Source organism: Octopus bimaculoides, chromosome 2 (genome assembly GCF_046866305.1).
Source record: "Octopus bimaculoides isolate indiv1 chromosome 2, ASM4686630v1, whole genome shotgun sequence".
In the NCBI taxonomy this organism is placed as follows: domain Eukaryota; kingdom Metazoa; phylum Mollusca; class Cephalopoda; order Octopoda; family Octopodidae; genus Octopus; species Octopus bimaculoides.
In genome coordinates, this window is record NC_142929.1 from 88,331,144 (window position 1) to 88,357,441 (window position 26,298).

At 35.2% G+C, this 26,298-nt stretch overlaps 1 long non-coding RNA gene across 1 annotated transcript; it reads right to left on the reverse strand.

The window, feature by feature from the left end:
* Positions 1–19,134: 19,134 nt before the first annotated feature.
* LOC128247112 (uncharacterized) lies at positions 19,135–24,608 on the reverse strand. Its single transcript, XR_008263533.2, has 3 exons — positions 24,327–24,608; positions 22,485–22,550; positions 19,135–20,912 (listed from the first exon to the last, which is right to left on the reverse strand). It is a non-coding gene; the product is annotated as an uncharacterized LOC128247112 (long non-coding RNA).
* Between the last annotated feature and the right edge of the window lie 1,690 nt (positions 24,609–26,298).

Sequence of the window (26,298 nt, forward strand, 5' to 3'; positions counted from 1 at the left end):
TATATATATATATATATATATATATATATATAGAGAGAGAGAGAGAGAGAGAGAGAGAATATGAGGAGTTTAGTAGTTCACTTGTGATCTAAACGAATAAGTATGTTGGTTAAGTGCTTTAGGTTCCAAGATCACAGCTAAGGCTGGATCTAAGGATCCGCGTTAGGGTTCCGTTATAGCATGTATATATTATATTAGAGGGAAAATCAAAACCAAAGCAAAACGAGTATCTCCAGTCATTTAGAATAATTTAATTAGGGTAAGGTAAATTTGAAGTCTTACAGCCGTTTCTAAGATAACCCAAGTGGTTAGTTAGCATGTCCGTGCACTAGGTATCCCGTCATCAGAGACATGGTATGAATATTTTAGACGGGGAAGATTTACAATTTACAAGGAATAAAATTTACAGTTCATAAGGAATAAAATAGAAAAATGAAGGAATAAAATAGAAAAATGAAGGAATAAAATAGAAAAATGAAGGAATAAAATAGAAGAATAAAGAGTAAAAGTACTTAGAAGAATATAGGCAGGAAAATAATGTTCATAGCTCATCTTTTTCCAGAGGATGTTGGTTGGTACTTCCATGAAGATACAGGTTTTTAGTTATTCTCCTACCTATATTATTCTAACTACTTTTACTCTTTATTCTTCTATTTTACTCCTTTATTCTTAATCATTCCTTATAAAGCATGAATTTTATTCCTTGTAAATTGTAACTCTTCCTCATCTAAAATATTCATAACCCGACCACTTGGGTTATCCCAGAAACGGCTGTAAGACTTCAAATTCACCTTACCCTAATTAAATTATTCTAAATGACTTGAGATACTCGTTCTTGCCTTGGTTTTGATTTTTCCTCTAATATAATATAATATAATATAATATAATATAATATAATAATAATATAATATCTAGTATAATAAAAGCGAAAACTAATTTCTGTATGTCAGTGTGTCACACTTAGACTCCCTCTCTGACTATTCAATGACACTCCTACTATTCCTCGTGATGTGGTGAGAGTAATAGTTAGCATAGAGACGGTGAGGGCGGTGTTGAGGACAGACAAAGAGAGAGAAACAAAGAAATTTAAGGAGAGTTGTTGATGTTTTATTAAAAAGAGTTGTGTTGACGGTGGCAATGGAAGTAATAATAAAGAGAGACAAAGAGTGGGTATGTGAGAGAAAGAGGAAGGTGATGTACATTGTTTAACCATGTTTCTTTGACAGAAATTCCTGTCGCGAGCATACTGAACACTATCATTTTTGTTTTATTTTTTTTGCTTTCTTTAACACACACACACTCACAGGGTGTTCAAAAAGTCTCTCCGCAGTGAATTTTTTCATCCTGCGCATACGCAACTTGGCTATTACTGCGTGGGCGGCCGGGTGTCAGCCATCGTCCTTCAGTCATTGTGTACCCTTCAGCGTGTCGACAAGCTAACCATTGAAGAACGTACGTTTTTAGTTGACTGGGTGTAAAAAGAAATTGAATTTCTTTCCATACAAAGTGCTGGCCATTAAAGAACTGAAGACTACGGATTATGCTAAAAGGTCATTGGTTCCAAAACTTTGTTGCCGAAAAAGGCATAGAAATGTTGGATGGGTGTTTTCACACCGATGAAGCTTGGGTTCATCTGTCCGGATACATAAATTCGCAAAAAACACAAAACATCTAATATAATAAATGTGTATGTCAGTGTGTCGCACTTTTTCAACTTTAATAAATCTTTCCTACTGGAAGTACAAGGCCTCAAATTTTTGGGGAAAAGATTTAGTCGATTACATCGACTCAGGTACGTAACTGGTACTAATTTTATAGACCCCGGAAATATGAAAGGCAAAGTCGACCTTGGCGGAATTCGAACTCAAAACCTAACTACAGACAAAATATCGCTAAACATGTCGCCCGGCGTGCTAACGATCCTGCCAATTCACCGACTTAGTGTAAATGTAATAATATAATATAATATAATATGATATCATATAATATAATAAATGTGAATGTCAGTGTGTCACACTTTTTCAACTTTACTCCTATAGGCCGTAGCCCAACATATCGTACCGTTTTGGAATCAGGCTGACTATGTGAGTAAATTAAAAACATTCCGGGCTGAATCCGGACCCACAATCCTGAAATTTTGGATTCCCAAGTTTTCATTACTGTGATTGTTTTCGACGATTTTTTTACGTGACTTTTTGCGACAAATTTTCTTGTACAATAATAACTTTTATAATCTAAAGGCTAACTCCGAGAGTAAATTAAAAGACATTTCAGGCCAAATTCGGACCTGCAATCCTGTAATTTTGGACTCCTATGTTTTCATTGCTGCGATTGTTTTCGGCGATTTGATTTTCTTTTATGTGATCATCATTGGGATATGACTCTGGAGGAAGCAAGCTTTCCATTCAGGGTCAGTGGCTTAAAAGCTATATACTAGATTAAAAGCCGCCCATCGGGCTTTTAAGCTAGTATATATATATATATATATATATATATATATATATATATATATATATATATATATATATATATATAAACAATATATGAGTATATGCATATATATGTACATGTATGTATATACGTTCATCCACATGTACATATAGATACATAACTGGGTACATGACGTGGCAAAAGAACAAGGACAAAAATGGTAAACAAGGTGCAACAAACAAGCAGGCCACATAGAAACATCCAAGCAGCAGAAATATAACAAAAGACTGTTACAATTTAAAATGCAGAGCAATCTTCAGCTTGTGTGTGTGTGTGTGTGTGTGTGTGTGTGTGTGTGTGTGTGTGTGTGTGTGTGTGTGTGTGTGTGTGTGTGTGTTCGTTTAGCTTTAGTGTTCGTTTAGCTTTAGTGTTCGTTTAGCTTTAGTGTTCAACAGTAATGAATTCTTCATTCTGACACCTAAATTATTATCTTAAAGCCAAATAATGTATTTAAGTATACTTTATTTACAACATCACTCCACCATAGCTTGTCGTCTGTAAACTATTTGCCTCATCTTTCAGATAGTTCCACTTGAAAACATTCACAATAAATTAAATTCACCATAGTTATAATATTTTGAGTTCCCCAATATTATAATATTTTAAGTTAAAATATAATATTTTGAGTTCTCAAAATATAAATGTACATTTGTTTATATTTCGTCTGATATCGTGGGAACTTTATTTGATAATGTGATAGGGTGTATTTAAATACGTTTGTTTGTCCTAAAGAATACAATTTATGAGCTGTGCAGAAAAGTGGCTCCATCCAAAAGATTAAGACTAACTTGTTTGATTTGTTCGTTGTAATCGAAGATATTCCAGAAACCTACAGTTTGTATACAACCTTTCATACACGCATATATTTCAGGGGAACAATCTTTCTATGATGCTTCTTATATTTACAGTGAACACCTTGTGCTTTTTCTTGACGAAATCGAGAGGGTACGCATTTGACAAACAAGGAGAAAGAAATATCGCCTTGATAAATAGCTTCTTTGTGGATGAGCTGAAAGCATATTCCAAAAATATGAATGGTGTGAAGAAGACCCTTGGCCTAGTTACGATATTCTTAAAGGATATTGGGATAGAATTTAGCCGATATGTATGCTCCTGCCTGACTGTAAAACTACAAACCAGTCTACTAACATCTTTACCCAATGGCTTGACTGTTTAGCATAGATTCAAACATCTTTTTGATGTCTCAAAATAGTTCCACTACAATATCTATCAGCCATGAAGCATTGAAGTGCATCCTTATGGCAAACAACACCATAAGAGTTGGAAAGAAATTCCTTGGAAAGTACACCTGTACTAATAACTAAGAATTCACAGCGAGAAAAGTTGCTCAGATCTACCACAACAGATCATTTGGTATAAGGCTGCATACTTATCAACAGAAAATCATGCACAACTATGTTATCAGAAAACTCTAGAACGATAGTAAGACGAATGGCTAGACTAATCCAATCTTGGACCTACAATATGTATATTAGATATCAGTTTGAAGTGTATGCCTTTTTGTTTTCTGCGAACCGAACATTCCAAGAAAATAGTTGATGCACAAAAACAACTTCTTTGTTTGACATCAGCCACTTCCTTAAAGGAAAAATTTCAAATAAGTAAAATTGAAATATACATGCATATATACATACATTTATACATAGATACATATACATATCTGAATACATACATACATACATAAATACGTACATACACACACACACATACATGAATACGTACATACACACACATACATGCAAACACATACATACATACATATATACCATACTCACGCGCACATACATGCATACCTACCTACCTACCTACCTACCTACCTACCTACCTACCTACCTACCTACCTACCTACCTACCTACATACATACATACATACATACATACACACTCACTGATATATATATATATATATATATATATATATATATATATATATATATACGCACACGATAAAGTTCACTCAAAAGTCGTAGCAGAACCATCTCGTGCGCTCGATAAAGAATATTCTGAAAAGGTAAAAGTGTGAAAAAAAAAAAAAAGTGTTGATGGTCCGAATATTGCAAGGTGAAAACTTTTGTAATTGTAAAGAACAAGTAACTTCCAATGACAACTAATATTACAACATACTTCACGGGCTCCGCAAAATGCCAACATCAGAGGGTGTAAGACTTCTGTGGCTCGATTACGCACACGCACATAACAGCGAATAGGGGCCTATCAACTGAGAGAAGTTGATGAAGCTAGTTGCCCCTACAGCGTTGTCGTCTCCTTGAATACACTGGGCACTTTTTCGCGACCCGGTAATGGATATAACCGTTGTTTGTTAATGAGTTGCAAATCGACATCATTATTAACAAGCAACATCTCTATAAAGATGCAACCTAAAATATCAGCCAATCATACTTGACCATACATGAAACCTAAAACAAATCAGATAATTAAGATTATTGAGTACTAGAAATTATTATATTGTTTTGAATTACTAGATTTTCAGATTAAATATTATATCGTTTCGACCTATCAAACTCTTAATTCAGATTGACCTTCTAGACAAGACTGAAACTATGACCACATCAACGACCAAAGAAACAACACCACACAACAGAACTCCTCAGCTAGACCATTTTTTGATGGTAAGTCTATAGGGATAGGCGTCTTTTGTTGTTAACCAAGGGTCTGATTAAAGTATTTAGGGTCTATTTCGGCTTGGATTTGTAGATGGGTAAAAGCTGGAAATTCTGAGTAGGATGCTCAGTTTCTCTCAGAAATGGACTGAAAGGAAGCTGTTCTTGAAAAGTCGGGTGGAAGAGGTTACAACTGCATCGCTTAAGTCGTGCACTACCGCCTTTCTATGGTGCATTGTCTCAAGAATATCTAACTAATTGTTATTTCGCTTTTCATGAACCATTTGTTGTTTCATTTTTCATGGAAGATCTATCTAACGCCAGCAACTATTCCATGGGATCTTGAGGTGACGCAGCTAATAAAACACAGCTACACGCCGAGTTCGTACCATCTGCAGAGATTGTTGAACAACGACAACAGTAAACAGATATGATGACTGTCCGTGCGACATGCTTTCACATAGCTCGATAGAGGCCGAGAATGAGTGTTAGGTATTTTGAATGTTCCCATGTATTCACTTGTACTGTACCATCTAGAGAATGCAGTCGGTGGTATGTTCGTATGTTGTAGAGGGTTAATGGAACGGAAGAATCAGTGACGTAGATCTGAAAGCAAGTTTGGGCAACAACGAGGATAGCCTGCATAGTAACTTCTGGGAAAATGTCGAGAATTATGGATAATTACTTGATCTGACTGTAATACGAGCGTGAGATGAGGTACACTTTCTCTTCAGGATAAACTTGACAAATACAGAACTACTTTTCAGCTGAATCTGTCCAGGCTTTTGTCAAATAACTGCTGTCACCTATAGTTCGGATCTGACTCTCGACCAAGTCTATCATGATGACAACATACTGCTTTCCTTTGATGAGTAGTTACTTTTACTTTGCCTGATGCTTTTGGAGGAGAAAGTGAAGTGGTAGACGCAGTGAAAAGGTTTAAGGACAAGAATTTTTCTCTTTGACAATCATAAATTCCTTTCGGTTTTATTTGAGCAGAAGTGGGGTCGTAAAGGATGGATAGGTGGCGCAGTTCTCCAGTATGTTTTACCAAAGTGGAGACTGTCAAGGTTAAATGGACCTACTTTGACTACTTTGACAGTCAAAAAGCTGGTAGGGAGCTCTTTGCTTTTGATGTATCAGAGTTATCCGAGGTTAGTGTAGAGTACGTTTTCCTTCTTATAACACGGTGACATCAGTAGTAGCAGTCGAGGTTACGATAAAATTTTTAAAAAAGCAGTCTAATTAAAAAACGGAAAAGATTATCAGATGCTTGAAAAAAATTCCACAATATGATTGATGAACAATGAGACAGAAATGGAAACATTAAAAATAATAGGAAAACACGTGGGATAATTGTGTTGTGTCGGCAACTTCTGTCATAGACTAAGAACGATCTTTCGGGACCAGCAACCCTGTAGCCATCGTGCTTCGGTTGTCTCGGTACAGTTTCCCTATATGGGCTCATTGAACAGCTATACCTTCATACCTTAGCAACCGTGTCTTACTTCTGGCAATTAAGTTTTCGTGTTTAGCATCGAAGAGATTTGCGGTTTGAGCTGATGTTATAACATCGTTACGAAGATAATTTTTCTAACTTATCTATTAACTATCCCTCCGCTCTAACACTTTCTACTTTGTCTTACCGATTCTACTCTTCGATGCAGGATGAGATCAAGTGATACTAGCACTTAGGAAGAATAAGTGCATGTGCTTCTTATCGCTAATAATTCTCTTTCTGAATACTTTCCAACAATGGACTTAATGTTTTACTATTTCTTTTTGATCCGAACGAATAATTGTTGAATTTCTCTCCTGCATTCTATAAATCTGAAAGTAATACTTAAATAATTTTGAAATATCTAATGTTTGCTTTCATCTCCCGATATAGATTGCAAGTTCGAAACCAACTTGCGTTTAATAACTATTCGTCCATGGTGTTGGTTTTGGCAACACTGTCTCACATCCAGGTACTTAAAGCTTTGGTTTCAAGTTACTTGAGAGTTAAGATTTCAATAATCGCCTTTCATTTTATATAGCTTTTCTTTAAAAAAAAATAGCGCCTGTTTCACATTTTATAAGAATTTAAATACCCGATATTATGGTTTTCCACAAACTTCACACCTCATTCTCCAGGTTCACATTCGATTATCTTCTAAGTTAATTTCTTTATAATTCTGCACTGTATGCGAAGAGACTTTTCTAAGACATGCACTCGTTATTTTATATATTTCTACTTATGAACGTTTTTGTTCCCAATAGTGATTCAGAGAAATTTGCAAAATAATGTGGTCTGTAATTTAGTTTATAATTTCCTTAGCTGTTCAATATGTTAAGCAGCGATGGGAATCAATGGGTAATTTTTGTTGTTATTGTTTCTTACACTCGGATCAGCTCTGACCAGGCAAGTTCTGATGCAAGTTCTGAGCATATTTACTTTTGTTTCCAGGCGTGGTATTTCAAAAACTACATTATGCATTGTGATCTCCCTTTTATTTAACAGTAAGGTATCATTTGAGGGTATGATCTACCATACCACTGGCTTATAAAATATCTCGTTGGTTCATGAATCTATAGTTTATTATGACAACGATATTGATGACGAAGTTTGTCACAGCTTTCTGTGCTAGAGTCTACAACCTGCGATGAGCTTTTGGTATTTTAAGAAAAATTACTGTTGAGTCAAAGTTACCCTTTGTATCAGATGATATTTTCAGACTATAGCAGATGAAGTCAAAAATGATTTGGTGAGATGTAATTTGGATTTCAGTTAATTTCATTCCTGACTGCTTCTTATAGAGTCGATAAAAGAATGTTGAGAAATTGTTTTGTTACATCGAAATAAATCTCAGTGTTATTGGTTGTTGTATCCATGTTTGTCATCGTAATCTAAGTTGTACCCAATGAGATGTGAAATAATTTCTCAATGTTAAGATATTAAGAATTAGAATCATATTGAAGCAGGCGTGGCTGTGTGGTAAGGCCCATGAAGTTTGCTTCATAACCACTTAATTTGGGGGTTCTGTTCCACCGTGTAGCATTTTGGGCTAGTGTCTTCTTCTACAGCTCTGTGCTGACCAAAGCCTTGTGAGAGAGTTTGGTAGAGAACAGAAAAAAAACCTGTTGTATATATGTGTTTATTTATGTGCATGTGTGTGTGTGTGTGTGTGTGTGTGTGTGTGTGTGTGTGTTTATGTTTGTGACTATCCCCACCACCATTTGACAACTAATGTTGGTTTGTGTACGTTCCCGTAAGTTGGCGGTTCGGCAAAAGGGACCTATTGAATAATTTATTATAGTTTCTGAATAAGTACTAGACTTCAAAAAACAAATATTAGGGTAGATTTGTCCGACTAAAACCCCGAAGGATTTTTTCAAGAACTCAGCATGGCCGCAGTTCACTAACTGAAACAAAAGATCAAACGTGTGTGTCTGCATGTATGTATGCATAGATGTGTGTGCGCGTGTGTGTGCCTGTATGTATGTATGTATGTATGTATGTATGTATGTATGTATGTATGTATGTATGTGCATGTGTGTGTATATGTATATACACACACATACATATACACACATACATATTTAATAATTTGGACTAATGGATATATATCAATTAGTGTATGGAAGTATTTAGTAGAGCACTGACACAGTTTTGGGTACCTGGTATCATCCGCAGTTATTCTATATTACCGTTGGATCGAACTCCACAGTAGTCTTAAGTAAGCAGAAGGTGGATTTGGTATTAATCTTTATTTTGTACAACAGTCATTTCGATCCATCCTGGTAGTGTCCCTTATGGGTGGGACTCAGTTCAACATGTTTTATTGCATCCATTTCTGCAGTCTAGGTCACATCAGCTACATCCGTACATATAAAGTTGTGTCTCTCTAAAGATCTTGACTGGCTGTTATATTGTTATATGCCCAGGCGGGCTGTCATGTTGTTATATGTCTTGGGCATATAACAACATGACAGCCCGTCAGGATCTTTAGAGAGACACAATTTTATGTATGGATGTACCTGATGTGACCTAGACATCAGAAATGGATGCAACACATGTTGAACTGAGTCCCACCCATAAGGGACAGTAGCACAAAATAAAGATTAATATCAAATCCATCTTCTGGTTACTTAAGAAATTATTATTATTACACACACACACACACACACACACACACACACACACACACACACACACACACACACACAGATAGAGAGATAGATTAGATATCAGTATATGAACCAGAAGGGTTAATGATGTCTCGGTTATTGAGAGACATAAATTGTTTTTCTATTTTTGGCGCAATCCACTAGTTGATACTTTCTGTTGATACTTTTTTCCTATATATAGTTTTTGTTTGTATATGTGCTTATATGTAAATATATAGTTTTTGTTTGTATATGTGCATATATGTGTGTATATATATATATATATATATATACACATACATACTTACATGCTTCTTAATGTATATATGGTCATGAACATAGAAACACTCATTAACAAACACTTTGAAACATAAATACACACGCGTCTCCACTTTTTGCATTGTTATTGCCATTTTCTATTTCCTAAAAATATAAACTACTTTCCGCTTAGGTAGCATTTAAATATTTTTGGCTAAAGCTGTTTGAAAACTATCGACAAGAAAGGTATTGAAGCACATTGTACTTGCCTCGTGCTTTCGGTTACGTCATTGTTGTTCATGGCAACCAGCTTAGCAGCAATATCGCTGTCGGCTCCATCGCATAACTTTGCCGGCTACTGTTTGAGACTATCGTTATTGATGCTTGTTGTACTTTTGTTCTTTCTTCGTTGCTGGCAGTGCCTCTACTTTCGTCATTGTAGTTACTGTCTTGTTGCTGTTACCAACTATTTAGATATGAAAAGGAGTTGGATAGCAACATCTCTAGAGTTGGATAAAATGCTTGGCAATATTTAGTCATAAACCTTAACGAAATGAGTTCAAGACTTCTTTTACTGTAGTTGTTTATCCCAGGTGATGTAGTGTAGGATGTAAATGAAGCGCAGAATAATGCAGTATTGATGAGATATTTTGTTCAGCCAATTTACCATTATAAGGGTGATTTATATTATTTATTATAGTAATTATTCTCCCGAGTAGACTTCGTAATCAACGTCGGTTGGTCATCAATTTATAACGTGTTCGAACTTGGAAAATATAATAAATACATATTTTTTTTTTTAGTAGGAATCTATGGTGATAAACCCGTCACTTATAGCTTAATTATAAGTATTATCACTATACATAAATGTTAACTCAAGCTGCGTAAACGCCGTGATGAATTATACACACCAAGACGCTGAACGTGCATGTATGTTGAAGATAAATAAAGCTCGCTCTTTTTCACCGCTATAATAACCGTTCCATAGTTGAAGAAATAAATTTCATTAACAGGTTGAAGAAAAAGAAACTATTTACTAAATTAGTTTATTTACGTACATTTAATATTTACAATACATTTTATAAGTCAAAGAAAATTGTCGTAGAGAGTTACGACATAAAATTTATATTAACTAATTCTTCCATACTAAGCTACTAGAGTTTTACACAGCAATTCAAAGAAGCCTTGTTGAATTACGTAATAGACATGTCGTAACAATATCCAATATCTCAAGAGAGTGAGTGTCATGGAAATGAGTAACAACTAAGGAACATTGAGAGTGAGTGTCGTGGAATCGAGTGACAACCAACGAACACTGATTAATCTCCCAAAAAATCAGGATTTTTATAACTGCTCATACCTGATTTCTAAAAACTGTATTTCGTGAAAGATTTCTCTTTGACGAAAGTTTAGAATTCAAATATGGCAGTAATTTTAATCTATGAGAAACTAACAATTATGCCTATTCGGGCAAAATGACGATTACGTTATATTACCGCCAATAAAGGTTTATTATGACTTGCGTCGCTACATAAGCCCTCAACCAGAAAAATTGTTAAAATTTTGCAGTAGTATTATTCCCTTCAGGGGACTGTCACATTAAGTTGACAGTATACAACTACTTCTACCACTTCTAGTTTTCTTTTCGCTGGCAGGTGATTTTAAAATTGACTTGTGTGGATCTTTTCCTCAACCTTAAGTTCGCTGTTTTGTGAATTGTTCTTTTTCGAGTTATTTTGAAATGTGTTGCTCAAATTTTTATTCTCATGACATGAAGACTGGTCGATATAAGCTTTTTAACTCTGTCTAAACTGACAATTTCCTTTTTACCATGCATATCTAAAGTCATAGTTTTATCTTTAATTGACAAAACTTTAAAAGGTCCAGTGTATTTATAATTCAGTGAATGATGACTGGCATCATTACGTACAAATACATGAGTCCAAGAATAAATATCGAAAGGGACGAAACTTTTAATATTTTGTAATTTACTTGTAAAAGAAGGAACATCAGAAAGAAATCTCTTGAGTCGGGTTACATAATTGTTAATATCTCCATTAAAAGAATTGGTTTCTTCAAACATTTGACCAGGTAGAGTTAATGTTGTTCCATACAGAAGTTCAGCAGGAGAATATTGCAAACTTTCTTTAACAGCACTCCTGATTTCTAACAATGTCGCTGGTAAGGCTTCTAACTAACTGTTAGAATCAGAATAAGTTCGTAATGAAGATTTCAACTGCCTATGAAACCTTTCTATCACGCCGTTAGATTGTGGATGATAGGAAATTGTACGAATTCTATGAATTCCCAACAATTTGTTAAATTCTGCAAAAAGTGTAGACTCAAATTGTCTTCCACGATCTGTCGTCAATGAGTTGCGTATGCCGAATCTGGATATCCAATTGGTAAATAAGGCTCTTGCTATAGTTACCGCAGATATGTTTTTGATTGGATAAGCTTCTGGCCGTAGCGAAAAATGATCGATACATATTAACAAATAACTATTACCTTCCACAGGAGGCAATGGTCCAACTATGTCAATATGAATGTGTTGGAATCTGGCATCAGGATTTGTAAAAGTACTTAATGGTGCTTTAATGTGACAATTCACTTTTGCTCTTTGACACTGCATACACGATTGAACCCAAGAACGAATATCCTTATTCATACCAGGCCAAACAAATCGACTCGATATTAATTTTAATGAAGCTCCAATGCCAGGATGAGATAAATTATGCCAAGTAGAAAAAACAACGTTTCAATGCTTTTCACGCATAAATGGTCTAGAAAATCCTGTAGAAATATCACACCAAACATGTGATTTACAAGAATGAATCGGCAATAATTAAAATTCCAAAGAAGTAGAACTGCAATCTTTATATAAAGAAAATTCTTTATCAGTAGTTTGATCTTTAGACATTTCTTCTAAATTGATAGTACTTAGTGAACGCAATGCATCAACATTCATTCGAGAAAGTGCATCAGCTGCAGAATTTTCAACACCCTTGATATACCGTATATCCACAGTATACTGTAAAATATAATCAAGGTGTCTAATTTCTCTGGGAGAATATTTTTCAGAAGAATTTTTTGGTGCATGTGTCAATGGTTTATAGTCAGTAAATAATGTAAATGACCTACCTTCAAGAAGACGTCTTAAGTACTTAATTGACAAGTAAACTATCAACAATTCTCTGCCGAAAACGCTGTATTTCGTTTCTGGTGCCTTGAATTGTTTTTGAAAAGACTGATAATGGTTGCCAAGAACTACAATTAAACTGTTGTAAAACTCCACCGATTCCAACATCGGAAGCATCAACTACCAATGATAATTTTGTCTCAGGAACCGGATGGTTTAAGAGTGTTGCTTCACAAAGTTTTTCTTTTATGAAATGAAAAGCTTGTAATTCTTCATCTTTTAAAGTTATAGCTTCATTTTTCTTTTCCATATTCTTTAATAATTCAGTTAAAGGAAATAGACTTTCTGTGCAATGTGGAATGAAACGTCTGTAAAAATTAATGATTCCTAAAGAATTCGGTACTGGAAATTTGATACTGGAAATTCGTAAAGAATTTGGTACTGAAAATTTGTTAATAGCTTCAACTTTGTCTGGCAGTGGGCGAATTTCATCTTTATCAATGAGATGACATAAAAAAGGTATAGTGCGTTCACCGAAAACACACTTTGATGGATTTATCACTATACAATATTTAGTCAGTCTTTCGAAAATAAGTTTTAAGTGATTTTCATGACGGACTAGCAATGAGAATATCGTCTATATAAGCAAATACAAAAGGTAAATCTCTTGTTACTTCATCGATGAATCTCTGAAAAGTATTTGCTGCGTTCCTCAATCCGAAAGACATACGAAGGAATTCATACAACCCAAATGGAGTTGTAATTACTGTTTTTGGTATATCATTCTCTTCAACAGGAATTTGATTGTATGCTCTAACTAAATCTATCTTCGAAAAGATATTACAACCAGTCAACGAAGCTGCAAAATCATGGATATGGGCAATTGGATATTTGTCCTCTTGTGCTTTTGCATTAAGCTGTCTAAAATCTCCTTATGGACGCCAGTCTGTGAGATTTTCTTTTTTTTTTTTTTACCAAAACTAAAGGTGTAGACCAGTTACTGCTAGAAGGACGAATTATTCCGAGGTGACGAAATTCGGCCTTAGCAATCTTTAATTTCTCTGGAGATAGTCTGCGAGATTTGGAAAAACTTGGTGGTCCATGGGTCACAATGTGATGAGTGACTGAATGAACACATTTGGTGTTAGGAGCTAATAGTTTTGTAATTTCAGGGTAATTCTTCAAAATCCTGTGATAACGATTTTCGGAGGACGCCATAAAATATAACGGACTAATTGTCGCGTTCCTGCATCTCATGCCTTGAATGTTTAATGAAGTAACTGTGTCTATTAATTTTTGTTTCTTTACATCTACCAGTAAATTGGCAAATCTGCTATAATGAAAATCCACTTATATTCTCTTCTTAAATGTGAATCTAGAGTTAAACTAATTTTCTCCAAATGTTTGGATATCTGACTGATTAACTGCTTGTAGAGTCAAATAAGCAGGCTTAGGCTTCTCTTTTAAAAGTTTAGCAGGCCAAACGGAACAAGCTGATCCTGTATCAACTAAGAATCTTTGTTTGGAGTTAGAGTCAAATATGAAGAATACGCGACTTTTTATGAAGTTGTCCACAGATTTCGTCGCGTCTAATCTATGGTTGAGAGGTTTCCCGACCTTCTTTGTTTAGAAAATTAAATGAGGATGGTTTAATTTTTTTTTTTTGAACAATTTGAAATTGTGAAAGACAATCTTTCTCAATAATATGAATGTTGATTTTTCTAATTTAGTTTTTATCCAATTAAAATATGCTGCAGCTTCTACTAGGCATGTAAGTTTTCAATATTTGTTTATGTTAAAATTTCAATAGGAAAAACAAACCTCTGTGAATAATCCTTTCTTCGACAGGCACAAGGCTTAAGATTTAGGGAGCGGGAACTAGTCGATTATATTGACCCCAGTGTTTCACTGGTACTTCATTCATTGACCTCCTCGGCAGAATTTGAACTCAGTATGTAAAGACGGGCGAAATGCCGCTAAGCATTTTGCCCGACGTGCTAACAATTCTGCCAGCCCGCCGCTTTAATAATAATAATGATCCTTTCAACTATTGACACAAGGTCAGAAATTTTAGGGGAGGAAACTAGTCGATTAAAGCCATAGGTTTTAGCATAACAGTCACAAAAATGCAAGAAGTCAATTAAACTATCCTGAGATCCGTCCCAGACAAAAAAGACGTCATCAATAAACTGTAACCAGAATATTGGTTCATGACCATGTAGGGATTTGAATGTCTTCAGTAACTGTGTCTCGAATTTCGTCATGAAGACATTAGCGAAATTAACTGCAATTGAAGTACCCATGGCGCAACTTCCCGTCTGGTGGTAAAATTTTTGTCCAAACTTCGTTGTTACTTTGTAACACAAACCTCGATAGCCTACAGAGGAAATTAGATGGAATACTTTTGTTTGATCGTTTTTAGAAGGCATTCATGCATGCTTCTACCCCTTCATCGTGGTCAGTATTGGGATATAAGGAAGAAACATCCATTGTTACCAAAAAACAGTTTTCGACATTGCTTCGGTGCTTAGAAAAGTTGTTGATTTTAGACACAAAACCAAAAGTATCTTGAATATGGGAACTTGATCTTTGCGACAGGGGGTAGAAAACCATGCAGTAACTCCGAAATTTTGGCTGTACAACATTCATATCCGCTGGAAATTGGGCGCATTGGAAGAAATCTTTCGAACTTTTTGTGTATTTTGTGTCTAAAATCAAGAACTTTTCTAAGCACCGAAGCAATGTCGAAAACTGATTTTAGGCACAAAATACACAAAAAGTTCTAAAGATTTCTTCCAATCCACCCAGTTTTCAGCGGATATGAATGTTGTACAGCCAAAATTTCGGAGTGGCTGGATGGCTTTCTACGCCCTGGCATTTCAAAAATGTTACATGAAAGTTAACAGCATGTTGCAGAAAATTATCCTCGTTTCAAACAAATATTCCCTCAGCCACCTATTGTAGAATTTAGACGGAATAAAAATATAAGAGAACTATTAACCTCTACATCTGATTCCAAGAAGACTAATATTGAAGTTTCTGTGCGCTGTACCTAGAAAAACAGCTGCTAGAGAGGTAAGCCCTGTTCATTGTGCAACAACATGAGTTAAGTCATTTCCACCAGGAATCATAACAGAAATGTTATGATTTATACGGAAGGTGGGAATGCACCAAACACAATTTGATTTATGCTGGTTGTACAACAGAACAACTAAACAAAAGATTCAATGGGCACAGATATGACGTCAGGCACAATGACAGTAGTTCAACAGAACTGCAATTTTGAAAAGAACTTGAAAGTGCATATTCTCAGAAAATATTTTGAATCTTACACTTTTAGTCCTCAAAATGCAAGAGGAGAAATATGTTTGTGAGTTATTAACATCACGTCCTGAAGGAATGAACAAAATGATAAGGGAATTTCATCATATTTACACAAGATTGTTTGATTAAATATTCTTTCCTTTTTTTCTCTTTTTCTTTCTTTTTATTTTTACCAGTTGTAAAATTGAAAATTGAAAACTGATGAAGTCATTCCATCAACGTGGGAACGCTGGTTGCCCTCGTTCAAACTTTTGATTTTAAATTTCTATAATTTTGAATTTTTATGTATCACTTTTCATTTCGAACTCAACAAAGACAGGCAAGCTGTCGAAATATCGTCCAAACCAATAAAATATCTATTGCAATCGCATCGCACTTTTCGTACTGTCTAATAATAATAATAATAATAATAATAATAATAATAATAATAATAATAATAATAATAATAATAATAATCTTGACCTATTAAAAAGAGGAATTTTTAAAAAAGACTCATTGTCACCCCCACCTTTCTTTTCTTCCTTGTTCTGATTCCACTAACAAGCTTGTTAAATGAAAACACCATGGGTTACAGATACTTTGAGCAAACTATAAATCATCTCCTATATATGGATGACTTAAAAAGTTTCACTAACATTAACACTGAACAAAAAACTGTCCATAGTTTTAGCAAGGACATCAGAATAAGCATTTGTGCCAGTGAGAAGAGGCAAATTAATTAGCAGGGAAAACACTGCACTCGACATAGACAGAAATCAGAGAATTAAGTCACAATCGCCCCTACAAATTTAGGAATAGACGAAATAGGTAAAATACAATACACAAAAATGAAAGAAAAAATTAACAGAGAATATTACAGAAGAATTAGACTAATATTAAACATTGAACTCAATGCTAAAAATAAGATATAAGGATAAACACACAAGTTATACCAGTCAGAAATCACAGCTTCAACATAATAAACTGGAAAATTAGTGAATCGAGAAACTTAGATAGAAAAAACAGGAAACTATTAACAGCATACTGAAGTCATCACCACAAAGTAGATACAGGCAGAATATATTGACCCGATCACAAGGAGGTCGCGGCCTGACACAGAGAATTACTATAAAATAACAGTTGGACTAGAAAAATACTTAAAAACAAAAAATGGACGACTACTACATGCAATAATGCAACACAAAAAAAAAACACTTCTATATATAAGGAGTCGAAAATACAAGACCGAAACAAACTACACTGAAACGTTCATCTTAGATGACAACACAGCAGAAAAGAGGCAAAAAAGAAACATGAAAACAATACTACAAAACATACTAAAGAAGAAATGGAGAGAAAAATCACACCATGGCCAGTATCCTGGAAGGCTTGACAGAGAAGTGAGCCTAAGTAAAAACCAAAAATAGCTCAAAAGATCTGGACTAAAATCAGACCAGAAGGACTGATTCTTGCTGCACAAGACCAATGCCTGACCACAAACAACTATAAAAGCAAAATAATGAAAACAGACCCTAACACCAAATACAGAATGTGCAAACAACACAATGAGACAGTTGATCAATCATCTCTTACTGTCCAGTCCTAGCCAAATCTGAATACAGACATAACCGAATAAGTAGTTATAGGCGCAGAAATGGCTTTGTAGTAAGAAGTTTGGTTCTTTATCATATGGTTCCGGGTTCAGTCCTTCTGCGTGGTACCTTAGGCATGTGTCTTCTACTATAGCCTCGTGAGTGGATTTGGTAGACGAAACTGAAACAAAGCTCGTCTTATATATGTATGTGTGTGTCTGTGTCTGCGCGCGCGTGCACGCGTGTTTGAATTGTGTGTGTGTGTGCGTGTGTGTGTGTACGCTTGTGTGCGTGCGTGTGTCTGTGTCTGCGCGCGCGTGCACGCGTGTTTGAATTGTGTGTGTGTGTGCGTGTGTGTGTGTACGCTTGTGTGCGTGCGTGTGCTTGTGTGCATGCGCGTGCGTATGTGTGCGTGTATCTTTGTGTTTCTGCTTGTCCACCACTGCTTGACAACCGGTGTTATTTTGTTTACGTCTCCGTAACTTAGCAGTTCGATCTAAGAGACCGATAGATAGAATAAGTACCAGGCTTTAAAAGATTAAAAAATAAGTACTGGGGTCGATTCGTTCGACTAAAATTCTTTGAGGCGGTGCCCCAGCATGGTCGTAGTCTCAAAACTGAAACAATAAAATAGAAAAGATATCCACTAGGTAATATGCCATCACTACAAAATAAAAACTAGCAAGAAATGGTATAAACAAGTGCCAAACAAAGTACACGACTATGAATAGGCCACAGTCATCTGGGATATACATGTTGAAACGGACAAAGAAATCAAAATTAATCTCCCAGACATAATAAAGGATTGGTAAAAAAAAACAAGACAAAAAAAAAATACCTGCTTACTGTTAGACATTGTAATCCCTTCTGTCCAAAATATTACCAAAAAGAAGTGGCGAAATTATCGAAATGCAAAAATCTCGAAATTGAATTGTTCAAAATGTTGGGCATGAAGGTGAAAACAGTACCCGTAGTAATTGGAGCATTCTCTCTCTCTCTCTCTCTCTCTCTCTCTCTCTCTCTCTCTCTCTCTCTCTCTCTCTCTCTCTCTTTTACTCTTTTACCTGTTTCAGTCATTTGACTGCGGCCATGCTGGAGCACCGCCTTTAGTCGAGCAAATAGACCTCAGGACTTATTCTTTGTAAGCCTAGTACTTATTCTATCGATCTATTTTGCCGAATCGCTAAGTTACGGGGACGTAAACACACCAGCATCGGTTGTCAAGCGATGTTGGGGGACAAACACAGATACACAAACACACACACATATATATATATATACAAATACACATATACGACGGGCTTCTTTCAGTTTCCGTCTACCAAATCCACTCACAAGGCTTTGGTCGGCCTGAGGCTATATTAGAAGACACTTGCCTAAGGTGCTACGCAGTGGGACTGAACCCGGAACCATGTGGTTGGTAAGCAAGCTACTTACCACACAACCACTCCTGCGCATTGAGTATGATAAAAAAAAAAGTTATGAACAAAAACTAGAAGCTATAGCTGGACCCTCAGTCCTACACACTATTAAAAGAATAACACTTCACTATTTAGATAGTCAACTTAACTGAGTGCTTTTGTTCCTTAATAACAGACGAATAGCTCTAATGAATTAACTACTGGGTGTTTCATATATGTTTATCCATTATTTATTTTTATCATAAAATAAAAAGTTGTAGGTTTGGGTTAATGAAAGTTTACAGGTTGATTGTTTTATATTTGCTGATAATGTTTTATATATATATTTACTATTCAAAATGGCCACATTTGTTTCACCATAGTCCTTAATCTGTTCTCAAATGAAGTGCACGCTTATTATGTTTAAATGATATTGGGGAACACAATTTTTGTTGAGTTAGATCTGACAGTTGTTTTTGACTAAGTTTTGGCCTCTAAATTTAAAACTGACCCCGGTTTTTCTGTATCACACCAGCTTTTTGAGCTATATGGTACCCTCACTTTGTCTCAAAAACCATAAAAATACCGCATCTAACAAATTTGTGCTTATTTTCTAGAATGTTTTTAAAATTTACACACAATGTAATATAATAAAACATTGCTTGACTGTAAAGTTTATACAAATCTATTTCGTTCACAAAAGGATATTACTTTGTGAGGGGAATTGTGTGCAAGTAGCTAAGGTAAAAATTTACGCTTAAGCTTTTCCTGGATTGTTCAATCTGTGCGCAATTTCACTTTATGTTCCAACAATAGTCAGCCATTATATTTACATCCCAGCTACCCTAATACTGTTCTTCCATGACCTTCATGCGTAGAGGTGGGAATATGATTTTCTTCATGTCAACAAGTGGCTCATGTAGAATATTGGGATCACCAGGTTTGAAGTAAGATCTTGGAGGCCAATTCCTCTCCACCCGCATGCACAGAAAGCAAGGATACTTGATGTATCTGTGTTACTGATCAAGAAGGAAGCACACCATTTTAAGGTCAACACAGGTGATCCAATTGATTTTGTGATATTGTAACTAATCAACGATTCTCTTTATGTCGATATATTCTTCACGATGACAAACTGAATGTCCAATTTGGATTGCACTATATAAATTGCCATTGTGGAGGAGGATATACTTTAAGCTTCTCTTTGAGCTATCGATGAACAGTCGCTATTCAATTGAGTTGCAGATCGAAATTCTCAACCCTCCAGTAAATTCTGTATGCTGTGGCAGAATTTTCTCTGGATCGAAATTAGGATGCCTTCGCTCCTTTTTCAACCAAGGTTTTCTCATTTAGTTTTGATGCTAGGAGTTCTAAAGCCTATTTTTGATCATCTCAGATCTCGTGCCCCTATCATTCAACTCGTGCTGATCGAATACCTTACGAGATGAGTCATCATCAATTTCAAAATCTGTATCGTTGCTGTCATTGGGTTCTTCATCATGATCCGCATCTTCGAGAGAAGGTAGTTGAACGAAAACTAGCACTGGGATTTCAGCTGAAAGAGGCACTGGACGTATAGCTGATGGTAGACTAGGACACTTGATTTTACATTTGTTTTTCTTGTTATATCCTGAAGTATCAGTCTGTGCAATATTTTGGTTCTCGCCAAATCATAAGTATACCAAATGCCAACTCATCACGTGCTTCTTTGGTCCACATCCGTAAACTCTACACACTGCTTACACACCTTGTGAGGGGACCAAGACTTGTCTTGGTCAACAACTTTTACTTTAAATTATGCAAAATAGCTTGGCTTCACAAATACTCTGATATTTCACGTTTAACTGGGAATGGTGAAACTGCCACAGACATAGGAAAATGAATCAGGGCTGTTTAGGTACTTACAGCAAGAAGTAGCAGTAGCAGAAGGAGACATGATCTGAAAGAAAGGAAATAAGCATGGAATAAAAAAATAAGTTGAGTAGTCACAAGCTTATAAAAACAAAACAAAATGCTAACATAATATCTGCTAACCCCTTGCAGACAGACTTTTATGTATTATTTACAGAATACGATAGTAATCACCTGTATAAGGCGGCTGCAGGGATTTGTAGCCACTATCCCAGATATATATGTGTTTTCTGCATAAATATGCGTAGATATTCATTCAAAAATGAATATACATACATATACATTCATACAAATACACCATAGATACATATACATTCACACAGATACTCCATAAGAAAGAAGAACAGGGTATAAACTTATTCCTCCGACCTTAGAACAAAATCCCTGCACACTTCAGACCAGAAGTTCACTCACTTCAAATCCTTGCCATCTCTCCTCCACTGCACTAATCTGTTTTTCGGTGTTTTAGCTTCAAATCCTCTGCACTACAGTACTTGTTACTACCATATCTTGATCACATTCGTGTAATTTCAAGTATCTTAGCGCCAAGTCAGCTTCCAGTCTCCATCTTGAAACAAGAGCTTGACTCTTGACGATTGAAGACCAGCTGAGGAATTTGACTGGTCAATAATTATGACTTATTTTTTTTGGAGGGGAGATTTGAAAACTCAACCTAAAGTCACCTGATTTGAAAATTCACACTCTCTATCAACAAAATAATAAAAGCAATCAGCTGACAAGTCTTATTACTTCCAGACAATCAATACAATTGTGCTTATTCAGAGAATAAACTGGGGAAAAAAGAAAACTTGACGTAATGAAAACTGTCTGTAGTTTTGAAATCAGCAGCCAATTTTAGTGTAAATCAATTGAAAAATGGAAACCAGCGGAAATTATGCTTGGAATTATTGTCCAGTTTAATGGGTGAATGTATATGCTGCACCTGATAGATGCTCTAGCTAACTGGCTGTTGGTTTAAAGTATAAGTGAGGTAATTGTATACTTATAAAGTTGATGTTTATGAAGATTTGGGTATTTCTATTAAGCGCCTATAGTTTTCTTCTCTATAAATGATTTATCATGCCAACTATGAGGTGATGATGAAATTTCGTTTTCAGCATTTATCGGAAGATGTTGCATCAAAGTGTCTTTATCAACAATCTCTTATTTCTCTTTAAATTTTGCTTCATCTTTCTCTTCATACCCTTACTTTTCCGGTGAGGGTCATGCGGGCAGAGTCCTTAGAAACGCCCTGTAGAGGGGCATGTTAGAAGTAACCTTAATAAATGTCCCGGCTGGATCTCCAAACATGACCAAACCGGGCTCGGAATACTATCCAATCATCTCGTTCGTGGACTTCTCTTAGGTCTCATGCCAATTGATCTCGCTCGTAAAATCTATCCTATGATTCTCTCTTCAGATATTTGAACCATATATAGTCGGGGTTTCCTCTACAAAGTTTCGTGACTCTGGTACCGTAGATATGAGTGAAAGATGGAAACTCTACTATCCAGATATGGTGCTAACTATGACAGTGCAGGCAGGAGTGGAGATACAAATTTTGTTCAATCTTTAAAATTTTTGGTAATTTTTTTCTTACTTCACAATATTTCTGTTCCTTGATGAGGGCAACTGAACGTCTGCAACCAATTTAATTTCACCAACCCTGTGAAACAATGGTTTATATTAGTATAGCTAAGTAGGGGCTAATATCTTAAAGCCAAAAAGAAATTTTTAAATCAATTGAAATATTACCCGTATTGAGAAGAAAATTTACCTGTGTTAATGAAAATACTCCGGAAAAGGATAAAGGATAGAAGTCAGAAAATTAAGTTGTTTAAAAATTAAATGGAAATATGCGGGAAAAGAGTGAGTTTGATATTTGGTAGCTATTGTTACAACTTTGGACATATTTCATTCGCATTAGACCTTTTCAGGATAACATAGTCTAAATTATAACTACCAGATTACAGAACGATTTGTAAAGAATATAATTAGACAATCTAAAATAACATTAAAAATTCTCCAGGAATGCATACTACACGAACGACATAGAACTAAGTGTAGGTTAAAATACTTAATGTAGTATATGCGCATATATGAAAATATGTCCTCGTTAAAATTGTTCTAAATATCTAACCAAGAAGCAGATGGTTCGTATTATACAGCTGAAACTTCTTTTTGCTTGAGGCCAGAGCATTTAACTTTCAAAGGCCCAATTTCCCTACCTCAAATTTAATAATGAATTGTTTGGTAATTTCACTACTAAATTTGCAATCTGAGAATATTGTTTATATATTAACTCCCATGCAATACAACACGTACACACACATGCTCACACACAGACACACACATATATTCTGAAATTCATACACTCTTTTTTTTTCGCTTTCACACACACACACACACACACACACATGTATGTTTTCAAATCTGTAAGTATATACTTATACGTATGCGTACGAGAATTATAGAGCAGTTGTTTCTTATTAAGACATATCGTGATGTTAGGTCTTGAAAAGGATATATGTAAATCACATGAAGTCATAAGAAATATATCAATCACTTTAGTTTTAAAGTCATTTATATTTATTTATTTAGATTTAACAATGAGATATTAATTATTATCAAGAAGCTACTTGGAAACTTGGTTTGTGTAAATTGTGTTCTCGTATTGCAACTAAGTTGTGCGAAAAAGAACAAAGAATGAAACCGGAAACTGGAGCTTGGGAAGAAAGCGAAGAGAGCGAAGCAGGAAGGAAGACAGAAATGCGCCAGAAAGTGAAATATTTGAGAAGTACTGGCTAATATAATATCTTGAGTCATAAGCTTCGTCTTGCTATTTACTAGTCGATAAATCAAAAAATAGAATTACATTAACAACCTCAACAAGAATAACAATAACAATATTTATAGTAAGTCGAATTCCAGTGGTTGCTCGTTGATTGTGGTAATGGGATCAGAAATGATGTCTTCAAAATTGGCTCAAAGCCAGCATAATTCATTGCTAATAATAGAGATTACTTATACACTTCCATCGGGACTTATAAATGTTTATACTGGTTCTGTTTTATAAACTAAGCAGCTTGCACGTGTAAGAATTTAAGACAATAACTGTGAAACAACAAAAATGACTTTGTAAATGATTTCTGGTATTGCTAAATATAAGCAAATGTGTACATGTGTATGTTTGTGTGAATGAATGTAGAGATACAGAGAGCAAAAGTAAAAAATAGCAATTGTGTGTGTGTGTGTCTGTGTGCGCGCGCGAGTGTATCCGTGTGTGTGTGTGTGTGTGTGCGCGTGAGTGCATGTGTGTGCGCGCGTGCGTATCCATGTGTGTGTGCATGTGTGTCTTTACTATTTATATAGTCGACAAATATTCTTGTTGGTTGACGATTATGACCGTAACACTTTGATGCTGCAGTCTTAGTCCACTTACTTGTTAATGGAGATGTGAGAGCATCACAGATATTTGTCAGCAGGAGGAAGATGAGTAGTTGATGAATGTTTTTATGTTTCATTAACTTTCACTCTAATTATACATACATCGGATAACGAAAAAAAAAATCAAGTAATATCCAAAATCTACTACATTTTCGTGTGGTAAACAAGCAAAGCTAGAGGGCATTGCTATCTTAATTGTTCTCAGCTTCCTACGTATTTAGAAAGGTTTATACCATATGGAAAGTAAACTTCTCATTCTCTTTCTTTCTGTATGTCGCTCTCATTCTCTCTCCGCCCTCTCTCTCTCTCTCACACACACACACACACACTTCTCACTTGTCTTATTGTAAACCTAAACACTTCTCATATACTCGTATATCTTTACACTGTTGTTATACTGCCTTCGTTTTTTCAAATATATCAACAAAGTGTGTATGTGTGTTTATCTGCGTATACGTGTGTGTGTGTGTGTGTGTGTGTGTGTGTGTGTCATACATATAAACTTGAGATGTTATTTTTATACTCTGTTTATACTATCGAGAAAACTTCTATTAACGCCTCAAAATATTACTCTTGTATCTTTCAATTAAAATATTTCATATCAGGTTCAGTTAAATTCAGTTATTTCCTTGTATCATGAAAATTGAATCACAATTTATTTTCCTTTAACAAGTGACATTTATTCTGATACATAAATAATTATTTCTTTATTGCCCACATGGGGCTAAACAGGGGACAAACAAGGACAGACAAAGGGATTAAGTAGATTACATGGATCCCAGTGTGTAACTGGTATTTATTTAATCGACTCCGAAAGGATGAAAGGCAAAGTCGACCTCGGTGGAATTTGAACTCAGAACGAAATACCGGCAGACGAAATACCGCTAAGCATTTCGCCCAGCGCACTAACGACTCTGCCAGCTCACCGCCCTATGATACATAAGTAATATGCAGATCTTGAATCACAGCTTATTTGCGAATTTGTGATGTTAATCATAATTATCTACCCTAAACATAACATTTACCATAACAACAGAAGATTTTATCTGTTTAATCCTCTTCCTATTCCATTTTACCTCATGGATCTTTTGTTTGGCTGCCACTTTTCAATTTTTTAATTGCTGTTCCAATTTGGCGTATTAGTGTAGTTTTGTAAAGTAACCATTGGAATGAAATTCCTTTTCGACATAAATCAATAAATATAGAGTTAATAGCTTACAAAGCTGGCAAATTTTGGGTAATTTTGGCCGATCAAGAGCCACAGACATATAGGTACCTGTTTCCATACTAACAAGCCAAGCTGTCACCAAGCTGCTTACCAGTGTTCTTTTTGCTGCTTATTAAACGCTTAAAACACATGCAGCATGAGGTGATCATGAGATATGCTAAAAATAACATCTAAATAGGCCTTAAGTCATGCACGAATTTTTTTTTTGGCGCGGGGAGTTGCATAATCGTATGAATTCCGGTGTGTGGAATAAAATTTCGCGAAAATTTTCTGAAAATTTTCAAAAAGATATAAAAAAAGTTATGAGGGGTTATATGGCGTGCATAAAGCAGAATTCCGCCAATATTTCATCTGTTAGCAGTTGACAACATGTACTGTCACGCACAAAATGACAGCTTCCAAGTCCTGTTTTCTGACTGGGTAAAAATCATTAAACTTTAAACCTCTGTAGCTTTTCAAAAAAAAATTTCTGAAAAAAGTGATTTATCTCCTGATATTCAGTGTGGAAAAGTATATCAATTCATGTAATTTTAAAATTTTCACTAAACTTTAAAATTTCCACAAGTACCGCCAAACAGAAATGATCTTACCTTGTTATTGCTATTTGCAAATACATAAATATATTACATTATACCTGCCGCTTACAGAACATTATACCTATCACTTATATTACTTACATTACAGAAAAAATAAGAAAAATCTAAAAATTTAGCTATGGCTAATAAATTATTTAAAATAT